Here is a 13,454-nt window from a genome sequence, read left to right on the forward strand (position 1 = left end):
TTCCTGTTCCGTTACACCAGTGCTAACCCATCAGGGAGTGTATCCTAAGTACAACTGTGGGTTAGATCATGCACACACTGAATGGAAAATGGGCAGCCACAATGCACTGGGGCTCAGTATTAAGGGGGCTAGGGAAAGAGGTTACCCGTTACAAAAGGCTGAAATTACAGTGCTGATATCTGCACCAGTGGTTAATAGCACAAGAGGAGACTAAGACATGAGGCATCAGAAGCTTTGAGACTGCTGAGCCTCCCACTTCTGCCATCCAGAGTTAGGGGTTCAATCATGCACTCTGGTCCCCATACAGCAAAACACTTAAGAACATCATGTGGTTTTAACGTTGAGCAAGGCGGGTGATTTCATATGCTTAAAGTTAAGCATGTGCTGAAGCGCTCCGATAGTTTGGGAACAAAGTGCTCGACATCTTGCAGGATCGAGCCCATAAAGCAATTTCGCAGTCACTCAGGTTCATATTAGGGCTGGTGCAGGGTGACATTGTGTCACGGACTTGGGTGGTGTTATGCTGACTCATGCCAAATGAAAACCTGCCTCTCATTTTTGTAGTATCATAGAATCATAGAACATCAGGGTTGGAAGGGACCTCAGGAGGTCATCTAGTCCCACCCCCTGCTCAAAGCAGGACCGATCCCCAACTAAATCAGTATTCCCAATTTGTAAAGCCATTCAGCACAAAATTCATGGAGTTAAAGGTTCTTAGAATCGTAGAGTATCAGGATTGGAAGGGACCTTAGGAGGTCATCTAGTCCAACCCCCTGCTCAAAGCAGGACCAATCCCCAATTTTTGCCCCAGATCCCAAATGGCCCCCTCGAGGATTGAATTCACAACCGTAGGTTTAGGAGGCCAATGCTCAAACCACTGAGCTATCCCTCCCCTCCTTCACATGTATGTGACTAAATGCCTGTCTACAAGAGGAAACTGACCACAACTGCTTTTGTAGAGTAGTTTATGTCACAATAGCTATTCTGGTCAGTTTCTCCCTGTACACAAGTCCTTATTCTCACTGTTTAAGACTTTAAGTGGTCTGCAGGGATTGTTGTATCTTTCAGACTGGTTGCACTTGTATCTCTTGAGAGATCAATTAAATGGACAAACTTGAACTCACAAAGACCACAAACATTTGCTTTTCCAATGAAGCTACCTAAAGGTCTAAACTGCAATTTAATTAAATTAAACCCTGCATTTAATCATAAAAAGCCATTCATCATCACATGGGTCCAAGCACAAATGTTGTGCCTCATGTTTAATCTCCCTCTTTTCCATTCATATTCGTTTTCAGAATATTAAGGACATTTCAACCTGGTTTTGCAATTAATTCCTCCCCCCAACAGCCTCCCCCACAAAACACTAAACCTTTGTTTGCATTTTGACCAAACCTTTTCCTCTGGGAATCTCAAAGTACTTCACAATTAACGTCACAATGTTATCAGAGGAAGGCAAATATTACCAACTGCATTTACTGAAGGGGAAACTGAGGCAGAAGGAGTAACTTGTCTAGCATCACACAGTGAATCACTGGCAGAATGAACACTAACACTCAGGAGCACACAAACCCTGGGCTCCTTCTCAATCCACTCGCCCATTCTTCCTACAGTTCTGATCTAGGCTCTGATCCTGGAATCAGGTCCCCAGAGAGAAAGATTCAATTACAGCATCAGACCCCTAAGAGGACAGGCCCCCATTTAGTATGGTTGAATCACACATTGTTTCTTACAGTCTGAAGCAGTGTCCAGATAGAAAAGAAAAAGCACCTCAGTCTTAAATCCCAGTTTAGTGTAATTCTAAATAAATATTCATAAAAATAAACAAGCCAATCTTGCTCGAAGGCAGATGCTCATGTCAGTTACAGTCTATATAAATGGGGATTTATGAGCAACAATTTCCAAAGCTCCTAAGTCATTTAGGAGCACAAGCCCCATTTTTAAAAAGTGACTTCAGCACTTAAGGCTGAGATTCTCAGAGGTATTTAGACACCTAGCTCCCACTGAAATCACATTTTGGGTACTTATCCAATTAGTCCTTTCCAGCCACACTCTAATATAATAAAACAACGATAATATTGTAGCACTTTTTATCAGCAGATCTTCACTTCACAGAGGAGGTCAGTATCATTATCTCCATTTTACAGATGGGAAAGCTGAGGCAGGGGGCAGTGACGTGACTTGCCTGCGGTCACCCAGCAGGCCAGTGGTGGAGCCAGGAATAGCATATGACCAGTGGACAGCATGCCCATCCTTTCCTCTGCAGCATGTTGCCCAACTCAACTACTCTAAATCACGTTTACTCGTGATTAAGACGAGCCCTGGGACTGGGATTCGCAAAGAGGTTAAAGGCTAGAAACATGCATACACACATCTAGGCACAACAGCAGGGCAAACTTCCAGCACCCTTACTCATCCCTTAATGTAGCAGAAGAGTTATTCCCAGAGCAACAGGCATGGCTTGATTCTCATTTACAGTAATGCCCCTTCCCATCACTGTGGCTCTCCAAGGAGGCAAGTAAATGTAACATATGCTCATTTGAAATCCCCATTTGCACCAGAACAGTGCAAAGTGGTCTTAGTGAACTGAGCATCAGACATAGGGTGCAACTGGTCTACAAGTAACCATCATAGGACAGACCCCAACTGTTTGCTGAAACAAAACCGGATTCCTCCTTCTGAAGGTAAAAATAAAACCACAACCAAAATCCACTCTATATAATAGGGGGAAACTTCAGTTCTGTGCTTGGGAGCTTCAAAATGGCCTATCCAATGTTTCTGAAAATGTGCATTTGCTCCCCGGGGAATGCACCCTGCTTGGCACGTTTCAGAGTGAAGTTTTATGGCTATTTTTAAACTCCTAAAGATGGGGGGGGAGGGGTAATGAAAAATCAGAGACAGCCTCTGATCAGAGTTCGATTCCATGATCTGAAGAAGTGGGGTTTTTTACCCACGAAAGCTTATGCCCAAATAAATCTGTTAGTCTTTAGGGTGCCACCGGATTCCTTGTTGTTTTTGTGGACACAGACTAACACGGCTACCCCTCTGATACTATCTTCGAAGACAGAGATTTCTGCCACCAGGATAACTTTGGAACATACGGCCGCTCCCCAAAGCTCTTGGTTACTATCTCCTACAAGAGGAGTGAGCCTCTTTCCTGGAAAGCTTGTGCCAGGGCTGGGCCGGGCCAGCTAACTCCACCAGCCAAGCCAATGAAAACTCATTTGTGACACATAAAGGACAGCCGCTCCAACCTTACCGTAAAGCTATGAAAATCTGTACTGAGTTGCTATAAAGTGGGCTGTCATCAGATCAGTCTGCTCTGCTGACCTAAGATGACAGTTTCGTCAGCAGAAAGAATTACAAATTGGTTACTGTTAAATGTACTTTGAGACAAATAGCAGTGGGCCGTAGGGCTGCCTGTAATGAACCGCGGCTTCAAGCTGAGTTTCAGGACTGAAGAAATCACAAGAGGGAATTCATGTCTGCAAAGCATGTGCAGCTTCTGCAAACTTTAAAGAGCACCTCCCACCCACAAGAATGCCTTATTTTACGTTAAAAGAATCATAGAATCATAGAATCATAGAATATCAGGGTTGGAAGGGACCCCAGAAGGTCATCTAGTCCAACCCCCTGCTCAAAGCAGGACCAATTCCCAGTTAAATCATCCCAGCCAGGGCTTTGTCAAGCCTGACCTTAAAAACCTCTAAGGAAGGAGATTCTACCACCTCCCTAGGTGACGCATTCCAGTGTTTCACCACCCTCTTAGTGAAAAAGTTTTTCCTAATATCCAATCTAAACCTCCCCCACTGCAACTTGAGACCGTTACTCCTCGTTCTGTCATCTGCTACCATTGAGAACAGTCTAGAGCCATCCTCTTTGGAACCCCCTTTCAGGTAGTTGAAAGCAGCTATCAAATCCCCCCTCATTCTTCTCTTCTGCAGGCTAAACAATCCCAGCTCCCTCAGCCTCTCCTCATAACTCATGTGTTCCAGTCCCCTAATCATTTTTGTTGCCCTTCGCTGGACTCTCTCCAATTTATCCACATCCTTCTTGAAGTGTGGGGCCCAAAACTGGACACAGTACTCCAGATGAGGCCTCACCAATGTCGAATAGAGGGGAACGATCACATCCCTCGATCTGCTCGCTATGCCCCTACTTATACATCCCAAAATGCCATTGGCCTTCTTGGCAACAAGGGCACACTGCTGACTCATATCCAGCTTCTCGTCCACTGTCACCCCTAGGTCCTTTTCTGCAGAACTGCTGCCTAGCCATTCGGTCCCTAGTCTGTAGCTGTGCATTGGGTTCTTCCGTCCTAAGTGCAGGACCCTGCACTTATCCTTATTGAACCTCATCAGATTCCTTTTGGCCCAATCTTCCAATTGGTCTAGGTCCTTCTGTATCCTATCCCTCCCCTCCAGCGTATCTACCACTCCTCCCAGTTTAGTATCATCCGCAAATTTGCTGAGAGTGCAATCCACACCATCCTCCAGATCATTTATGAAGATATTGAATAAAACCGGCTCCAGGACCGACCCTTGGGGCACTCCACTTGATACCGGCTGCCAACTAGACATGGAGCCATTGATCACTACCCGTTGAGCCCGACAATCTAGCCAGCTTTCTACCCACCTTATAGTGCATTCATCCAGCCCATACTTCCTTAACTTGCTGACAAGAATACTATGGGAGACCGTGTCAAAAGCTTTGCTAAAGTCAAGAAACAATACATCCACTGCTTTCCCTTCATCCACAGAACCAGTAATCTCATCATAAAAGGCGATTAGATTAGTCAGGCATGACCTTCCCTTGGTGAATCCATGCTGGCTGTTCCTGATCACTTTCCTCTCATGCAAGTGCTTCAGGATTGATTCTTTGAGGACCTGCTCCATGATTTTTCCAGGGACTGAGGTGAGGCTGACTGGCCTGTAGTTCCCAGGATCTTCCTTCTTCCCTTTTTTAAAGATTGGCACTACATTAGCCAATTAGAAAAGGAGTACTTGTGGCACCTTAGAGACTAACCAATTTATTTGAGCATAAGCTTTCGTGAGCTACAGCTCACACATCCAATGAAGTGAGCTGTAGCTCACGAAAGCTTATGCTCAAATAAATTGGTTAGTCTCTAAGGTGCCACAAGTACTCCTTTTCTTTTTGAGAATACAGACTAACACGGCTGTTACTCTGAAACCTTATTTTACGTTGACGTACTTACTGGCATCTGTGCAAAGGAACTAGAGGTCACTTGCATTTGCCAGTAGTTGGTTGGCAGTTTTTTTAGCCCTGATCCTGCAGTCGATTGCTCATGGGCAGACTCCAGAACCTGTTGCCATAACTGGGACTTCAAGGAAAGCCAGAGACAACCTGCCAATCCCTTTACCGATACACTTGCCATTCCCGTTTCAAGGCAAGTGGAGCAGTGAGTAACGAACAGGGAGCTTTCATCTGCATCCAGAACATTTTACTAAATACATTAAAAAACAAAGAAGCCAGACGTGACTCAATAACTCCTGCCAATTTCTGGGTTTAACTCCCAGTTATTTGCCAAACCCTGTTAGTACCTTTAAAATAAACGTTTATTTTTCCCTTGTTACAATCGCTGCAACCTTCGAAATAAGGATGATACTCTATTAGAGAGCCAGTGCGACCCACTGGATTAGGAGATCTGTTCCTAGCTCTGTCCTCGACCTGCTGGATGACCTGGGGCAAATCACTTAATTGCCCCGTGGCTTGTTTTCCCTCCCACCCTTTGTCTATTTTGATTGTAAGCTCTTCAGGGCAAAAACTCTCTCCCTATGGGTTCGTACCACACTCAGCACAAAGGGTTCTACTATAATACAAATCCTAATAATATGTTTGCTTGACATCTTCCTGAATTCGGTCAGTGTGGTCTTGGAAGCCGTATTTGTTTACAAGTATCTCCGGACCGCACATTCGTTACTTTCTCCTGAGAGGGCGGGAAGTATTACTATCTTTGTTTTACAGCTAGGGTATTGAGAGATTAAGTGAATCGCCCAAGGTCAGGTGAGAAGCCTACTGCAGCGCCAGGCACAGAACTCAGATCTCCTGAATCCCAGTCCAGTACATTAACCATAAACTCAGTCTATCAGTTGTGAAGGAAGTTCATAATATTGATTCCGGCAGGTCCTGCCAACATAAAAATATGTCACTTACCAAGCAAGCCTAACCTAAAAAAATGCACATCTCCCAGCTTTCCAACAGGGTGGCACCTGAGTAATCCTGCAGAAACCTAACATTCCCTCCCCAATCAATACCTATGTAGCTCGGGTGGTAAAACCACCACCACCATGTGCGTAATTGTGATGGGAATGCATGAGAAAAATCGGCTGGTTTCTTCTTAATATTTCATGCCCAAAAACATTTGGTCACTTTGACTGCAAAAGGTGAGACAGAGAATAAAGCCAGCTCCTTGGAGACAAGGATGGAAGGTCATACTGCTCAGTGCGTCAAATGCGGTATTGCCGGGCATTTCCATGGCCCTGATCGCCCCCCCCCCCCCCCCCACTGGCAGGACATCTGTCTCAACAGGTGTTTCCTGGTCAAGCAACTCTTACTACCAAGGTCTATTAGTATTTAAAGCCTTTAATATATAATGTTGGGGTATGTAAGGGTTAAGTAAAGACCTGGGTAGCCGCTATCATGGTAATAGGGAGGGAGGCACATGCAAGCACTGATTCTTCGCTTGATAAAGCTGCTGTCCTTTTCCCTTCCCTTCTGCTTGTTAAGGATAGATAAGCCTTGCAGTTGCTTGAGAAATATGGTTGTCTGAAGGATCTTTGTGTGAAGAAGTGTTATCTCCCCTCTCCCAGCTACATAAACGAGCTCAGGGTCACGGCCCCTTCCCAGGATGACCAGATGTCCCGATTTTAAACGGACAGTCCCGATTTTTGGGTCTTTTTCTTATATAGGCTCCTATTACCCCCCACCCCGTATCCCGATTTTTCACACTTGCTGTTTGGTCACCCTACCTCTTCCTCCCTCCCCCGGGAAGTGCTGATTAAGGGAACTTGTGGCTACAATTACTGCAAAGAAAGGTATCTTCAAGGTAAAGACATGTCTGTACAATATGCTTAATGCTGTAAACGGTAAACAGGGTAGGGTATAATTATATTCAGTATATAACTATTAATATTCATTATATTGGTGTTCATATTATTAAATAAAGGTTTTGGGGGCGCTGTAGTAAACGTGGGTATTTACATATGAACTTAGATAAAAGAGTGTGACGTGATTAACTCGGGGCTTACTCGACAACTGGGTCGAGGGGAACAAGTACTGCAATAAAGAAGTCCGTTTACTCAATAAGCCTCTGGGTCAGCCTGCTCCTTCTTTCCATCTCTAACATATACAGACTAACACGGCTGTTACTCTGAAACATATAAGTGCTGTCTCTGGGGGAAGGGCAACCTGCGTCTTAACACCTTGTCACAAGCAAGTACAATCGTTACCATTAGAAGCGGCAGTTGTATCAGGTTAGCATCCTGAGGGGATGAGAACATGGAGCTCGCCGCTTTCCCTATACAAAGCCCAGCCAATGCAGCCTTAAGACAACTCCAGAATCTTTTGTTTCCATTCCCTTTGGTAATTCCTATTTATTTGTATCGGAGTAATGCCTAAAGACCCCAGTAAAAAATCAGGGACACATATTTAGCTACTGGGGTGTCTGTCGTGCTGACCACTGCTGTCCAGGGTGCCTGCCAGCCTGTGGGTTTGGGGTGCCATCAAATTCATCATTATCCTCCATTGCTCTGGTGCAAATTAGCACTAGCAATAATACCCACCTTTCATCTAGCGCTTTTCATCAGTAGACCTCAAAGTGCTTTACAAAGGAGGTCAGTATCGTTTGTGCCCATTTTACAGACAGGGAAACTGAGGCAGGGAGGTGACATGACTTGCTGAAGGTCACCAGCATGGCAGTAGCAGAGTTAGGCATAGAGGCACTTCCCCGGGAGATGCTTCTCTCTGACTCTAAGCCCCTCTCCCTACAGGGGCACCTAGCTCAGGGAATGCTTAAAGGGGTCCTGGACAGAGATAATACAAACCCCCAGTTCGTGGCAATTAGCCCCAGTAACATATTCCTCAGCCTCGGGGGCAGCCCCTCCCCAGCCACCCAGGGGGCTCCAGCCCCCAGCGCAGGGGGGCTCCAGGGCCCAAAGGCAGGGGGCAGCCCCACCCCACCCAGCCAGGCATGAGACACAGCCCGGCAGGGAGGAAAAGCCCCGGTACCCCAGTCCCTGCAACGCGTCTCCCTCCCAATCAGGCAGCTCAGCCCCATGGCCCGGCCCCGGCAGCTGCTCCCCCAGGCCGGTGCCTCGGCAGCCCCCAGTGCAGCCTGAGACCTCACCCCCGGGCCCCGCCGTCTGCTCGCCGCCTACAGCACAGCGCCCCCCGGGGCGGGCACAGCCCGGCCCCCGCTGCCCGATCCGGGCAGTTCCTACCGCGGTCCCTTCCCCGCTGCCCCCCAGCCCCTGGCTCCTCCGACCCCCGGGTCCGCCCCAGCCCCCGATCCCCGGGGGTCCCCCAGCCCCTGGCTCCTCCGATCCCCGGGTCCCCCCAGCCCCCGAGGCTGCTCCGATCTCCGGGTCCCCCCAACCCTTGTCTCCCCCGATCCCCGGATCCCCTCCGAACCCCGGGTCCCCGCAGCCCCCGATCTCCGGGGGTCCCCCAGACTCCGATCCCCGGGGGTGCTCCGACCTCCGGGGCCCCCCAACCCTTGTCTCCCCCGATCCCCGGATCCGCTCCGAATCCCGGGTCCCCCCCCAGCCCCCGATCCCCAGGGGTCCCCCAGGCTCCGATCCTTGGGGGTCCCCCCAGCCCCCGATCCCCGGGGCTGCTCCGATCTCCGGGTCCCCCCAACCCCTGTCTCCTCCGATCTCCGGAGCACCCCCAGCCCCCGGGGCTCTCTCGAAGCCCGGCTCCCCAATCCCCTTCAGCCTCTGGCTCCTCCGATCTCCGGGTCCCCTCAGCGCCCGACGCCCAGGTCGCTCCGATCCATGGGGCTCCCCCCCACCCCGACTCCCCTGGTCTCCCCGCCAAACCCCAGAACCTCCTGAGCTCCCGACCCCTGGGGGCCCCGATCCCCGGGGCTCCCAACCCCGGCTTCCTGACCTCCGGGCTCCCCTTAACCCCGGCTCCTCGGTCTCCCCCCCCCACAACCCCAGCAGCCCCCTCAATCCCCGTCTCCCCACGACCCAGTCTCCCCGGGCTCCCCCGGCCCCGGCTCCTCCGCTTGCAGCGGCCCCGGCCCCGGTTTTTCTCTTTATCATAAATATATAAATTATGCTAATTAAGACCATTGCATATTCACCGAACCGGGTCCCCCCCGCCCCCCCTGCCCGCCCCACCGCACCCCCTCTCCCGGGCCCCGCACTCACCGCGCCGGCAGCCGCTCGCCCCCCGCTCGGGCCGGGGCTCCGAGCCGCTTTTTTGCTGGGAATAATTAACAATTCATCTCACAGCAGCGGAGCGGAGTCTGCTGCACACAAAGGGGGGTGGGGGGGATGGAGGCGGCAGCCCCCCCACTCCGCCTGCCCAGCCCAGCCCTTGCACCGAGATCCCCGGGGCTCTGCGCCGGGCCACCCCCGCTTGCAGCCGCCTCAGCCCCGGGCCCCCGCTGGGGGAGTTGCGGCGGGGGAAGGGGATTTTTTTGGTTACTTGGATTTTTTTTTAGCTGCTGCGTCATGAACATAATTTATGCAAAGGCCTTTGCCGCATCCCGCAGGCTGCAGAGCTGGCCGCGGCCTCGAGGGGGCGCAGGGACCCCCCCCTCCTGTAACAACCCTCCCTCCGCCCCCCAAATCTCCCTGTATAACCCCCCCACCACCACCACCCCAACCTGAAAAGTGCCCCTTTGGTATCAGGCACTTTGCGTTTCCCCTCCCAGCACTTGGCAAACATGAGCTGGTTCATGACGCCCAGTGGGGGGAATCTCAGGCCTGGGTGGGAGGGGGGTGTGTGAAACCACTGCCCCCCATCAAGGTCATACAGCAAGTCACCACCGGCAGAGCCGGGCGAAGTAGGCCTGACTTGCTGATTCGTTCCTCCCCCTCTCCCTTCAACTAGCTCATCAAAACCCTAATGCAGCATTTCATAATAATAAATTAATACATTAAGAATAGTATTCACATGAGCCGCCTGGGGACAGGACAAAGGACTCTGACTGTTTCCTCACCTTATCTGGCTCTCTCAGGGGGCATAGCTTGGACCTGGAAATCTGCACGTCACTAAGGTTGCCTCCCATCCAGGTGTTCCCAGGATCGTTCCTTTTTCGAATCTGACAGCCGCTGTCAGGGTCCTCAGTGCACACTGCCAGCAGTCCAGCGTTACCGGATCAGGATCTTCCCGGATGTCCTGGTTTTTGTACCTCAGAGGTAGCAACCCTCTCTCCCTCCCTTCTTATAAAAGCAAAACTATACCGTACCATGAAAACTGTTCCAAGGGGCCAGCCCAGTTAGCAGTCGGGGGTCAGGGTGTCTGTTAAGGGCACTGGAAACCTTGAAGATATACGTTAAAGCAGGGGTTTGGCTAGGAGAGGAATAGCACAGTTATTGCAGGTCCCTTCCGCACTTTGCAAGAGTAATGTTGCAAGAGCTAATGGTACTGTTACTCTCAACACTAGTACTCTCCAAGCACAGAAGGCAAAGAAGCCTGCATGCCATACTAACTGTGGTTCTTATCATCCTTTCCTGAAGTCAATCAGAGGACCCCTAGTGGGACCAGAAGCAGCTTGTGGCCTGGCTGTCCCTCCACTTGGAGCCCTACAAGGCCTGACTATTATAGTTCCGGAGCCAACTTCATGATCATTACCCAAAAGAACCACAGTAGTCGCTCTCTCTCTATTTATATAGACTGATCAAGTATCCTACACATGGTTAACAATATAGTAAAAAAGAACAGGAGGACTTGAGGCACCTTAGAGACTAACCAATTTATTTGCGCGTAACCTTTCATGAGCTACAGCTCACTTCATCGGATGCATGCAGTGGAAAATACAGTGGGGAGATTTATATACACAGAGAACATGAAACAATGGGTGTTACCATACACACTGTAACAAGAATATAGTAAAAACATCCTGATTGGTTAATAACTTAGATTGGTTAATAATTAAAGCACAGGGTGTTTTAATATCATATGCTGCAAAGCACTGCAGGAGACACATTAAAGAACTACTTGCGGCTCCTCAACCTTGTCTGAGTATCACTGTTGTACCATTATTTATAAGGCCATCCTGGCTGGCCTCTTGAACCTACCTACAGGCCTAAATGCCCCGAGGCAGACCTGTGCTCATACACGCTTTGATTTCCAACACAGCGAGTGCTGTTGGAGAGATCTGTGCGTGTACTTAAAAAGCCTGGTGAAGAGAATAAAATGTATCAACTCCTCGCAAGCAATGCAGTCCCGAGGAAATTAAACATTGTGCATCATTGGGATTGTTCAGTCTGGAGAAGAGACGGCTGAGAGGGGACATGATAACAGTTTTCAAATACATAAAAGGTTGTTACAAGGAGGAGAGAGAAAAATTGCTCTTCTTAACCTCTGAGGATAGGACAAGAAGCAATGAGCTTAAATTACAGCAAGAGTGGTTTAGGTTGGACTTGAGGAAAAACTTCTTAACTGTCAGGGTGGTTAAGCACTGGAATAAATTGCCTAGGGAGGCTGTGGAATCTCCATTGTTGCAGATTTTTAAGAGCAGCTTAGACAAACACCTGTCAGGGATGGTCTAGATAATACTTAGTCCTGCCATGAGTGTAAGCGACTGGACTAGATGACCTCTCAAGGTCACTTTCAGTTCTATGCTTCTATGACATGTGCCTGCCAAACAACCCTGCATTCCTTAGCTGTCCAGGTTACTTGCTTTCTGCTAGGGCTTGAGACAAAGTTCTTGAAGTCAGTAGAATGAGTCACATTGACTTCAAGGATTTTGGAGCTAGACCCTAGGGATTAATAGTTGTTGGGATAAGGAATTGGGTTGTTAACTCAGTGCATTGCTATAGCTTGGCTCAGCCCAGTGCTTAGGCTGCAAACCTGAGACTTGGGTTCAACATCCACCCACCTCTGCTACAGGCTTTATGTGTAACCTTGGGCAAGTCTCCTTGCTGTGAGCCTCAGTAATAGTAACTGACCTCACAGAGGTATTGTGTAATACATTAAAGATTGTGGCATGTTTACGGTAATGGTGACCATATAAGCACCTTAGTAAAATAGCAAGCTACCTCTAATCCACATGGAGCCAAATTCATTCTTAATGTTACTTCACAGTCATTCAATTTAGGTGTGAATTTTGACTTTGAGACTGCATGCTATATGAGGCAGGGACTGTCTTTATTTGTTTTGCTCAGCAACAAGGGCATCATCAAGTGAATAGATAATAATCATACTCAGGAAAGTGATGCACTGATTACTTTTATTGAAGTGGCAATATATATATATATATATATATATATATATATATATATATATATATATATATATATATATATATATATATATAAAAGACGACTTTCTGGATTCTATTGAGCACCTGTATTTTATGAGTGTGATCATTCAGGAAACTTTTGTCCAGTTCACTTCAAATTTTGTACAAGAATTCTACCTCCATTTCAGATCTAACCTACCAATTTTGAGGCAGATAAAAGGAACACAAAGATCTCTTTTAACTGAATACCTCATTAAAAGCACAGATGCAATATTTGCGGTTTTTCAAAACAAGCCAACTTATGGACCAATTACAGCTAGTTTTGACTCGTTACAAAAGAACACAAAGTATATTATTATCTTGCACTGTGCATGTTTTAAAATGTGTAATTGGATAAATTATAACTTCTTTCTTATCTTTAAGCAGAAGTAAGGGGGAGAAGGCATGTCTCAGTTGCTGGTGCCTCTTAAAAACAAACAACAAATGGTCCGATGAAGAATTATTTTTACCTCATTCTTTCACATCTAGGATCAATTAGAAAGAATTACAGCTTCTGTTTCTCTTCACAGAGAAGCTATTGGATTAATTTTAAATTGTTGCCTTAAAATGCACCTTTCTGAGTTCACCATAAGATATTCAAAATGTGCCTCTAAAATACATTTCAGGATATATGTGAATTTATATATATCACAACTTACAAGAGATGCATTCATTTTTTAAAATGTGTAAATACTATTTGTAATTTTTTTGGGGGCTACCCTTTATTCTGCATCCTATTTCTGTATACAAAAATGTTTCTCGAATGAAAATAAGCTAAACTAGACGATCCCATCTCTACTGGCATAACATGATATTTAGTACTAATTAGTAACAAATCTGTTTTGTAGAGGAACTCAGTAAACATGATATTATGTAAGCAATTCTTTCTGAGATCCTGATTCAAGAAAGCACTTAAATACATTGACTTCAACGGGAGTTAAGGATGGATTTAAAATTAAGCACACGCTTACATGGC

The 13,454-nt window shown here is 47.5% G+C and overlaps 1 protein-coding gene across 4 annotated transcripts in view; it reads right to left on the minus strand.

Annotated features, from left to right (window-relative positions):
• The window catches only part of POU6F1 (POU class 6 homeobox 1), a 33,944-nt gene extending 24,276 nt beyond the window's left edge, over positions 1 to 9,668 (minus strand). Inside the window, exon 1 of one of the 4 annotated variants that reach the window (XM_073318978.1) lies at positions 9,396 to 9,667. The gene's annotated coding sequence lies outside the window, so the exon portion shown is untranslated. Of the gene's footprint in view, positions 1 to 9,395 lie in introns of all 4 variants that reach the window. The other 3 variants (XM_073318980.1, XM_073318979.1, XM_073318981.1) reach the window with 3 other exon arrangements.
• Positions 9,669 to 13,454: the final 3,786 nt, after the last annotated feature.

This window comes from Lepidochelys kempii, chromosome 20 (genome assembly GCF_965140265.1).
Source record: "Lepidochelys kempii isolate rLepKem1 chromosome 20, rLepKem1.hap2, whole genome shotgun sequence".
Lineage (NCBI taxonomy): Eukaryota > Metazoa > Chordata > Testudines > Cheloniidae > Lepidochelys > Lepidochelys kempii.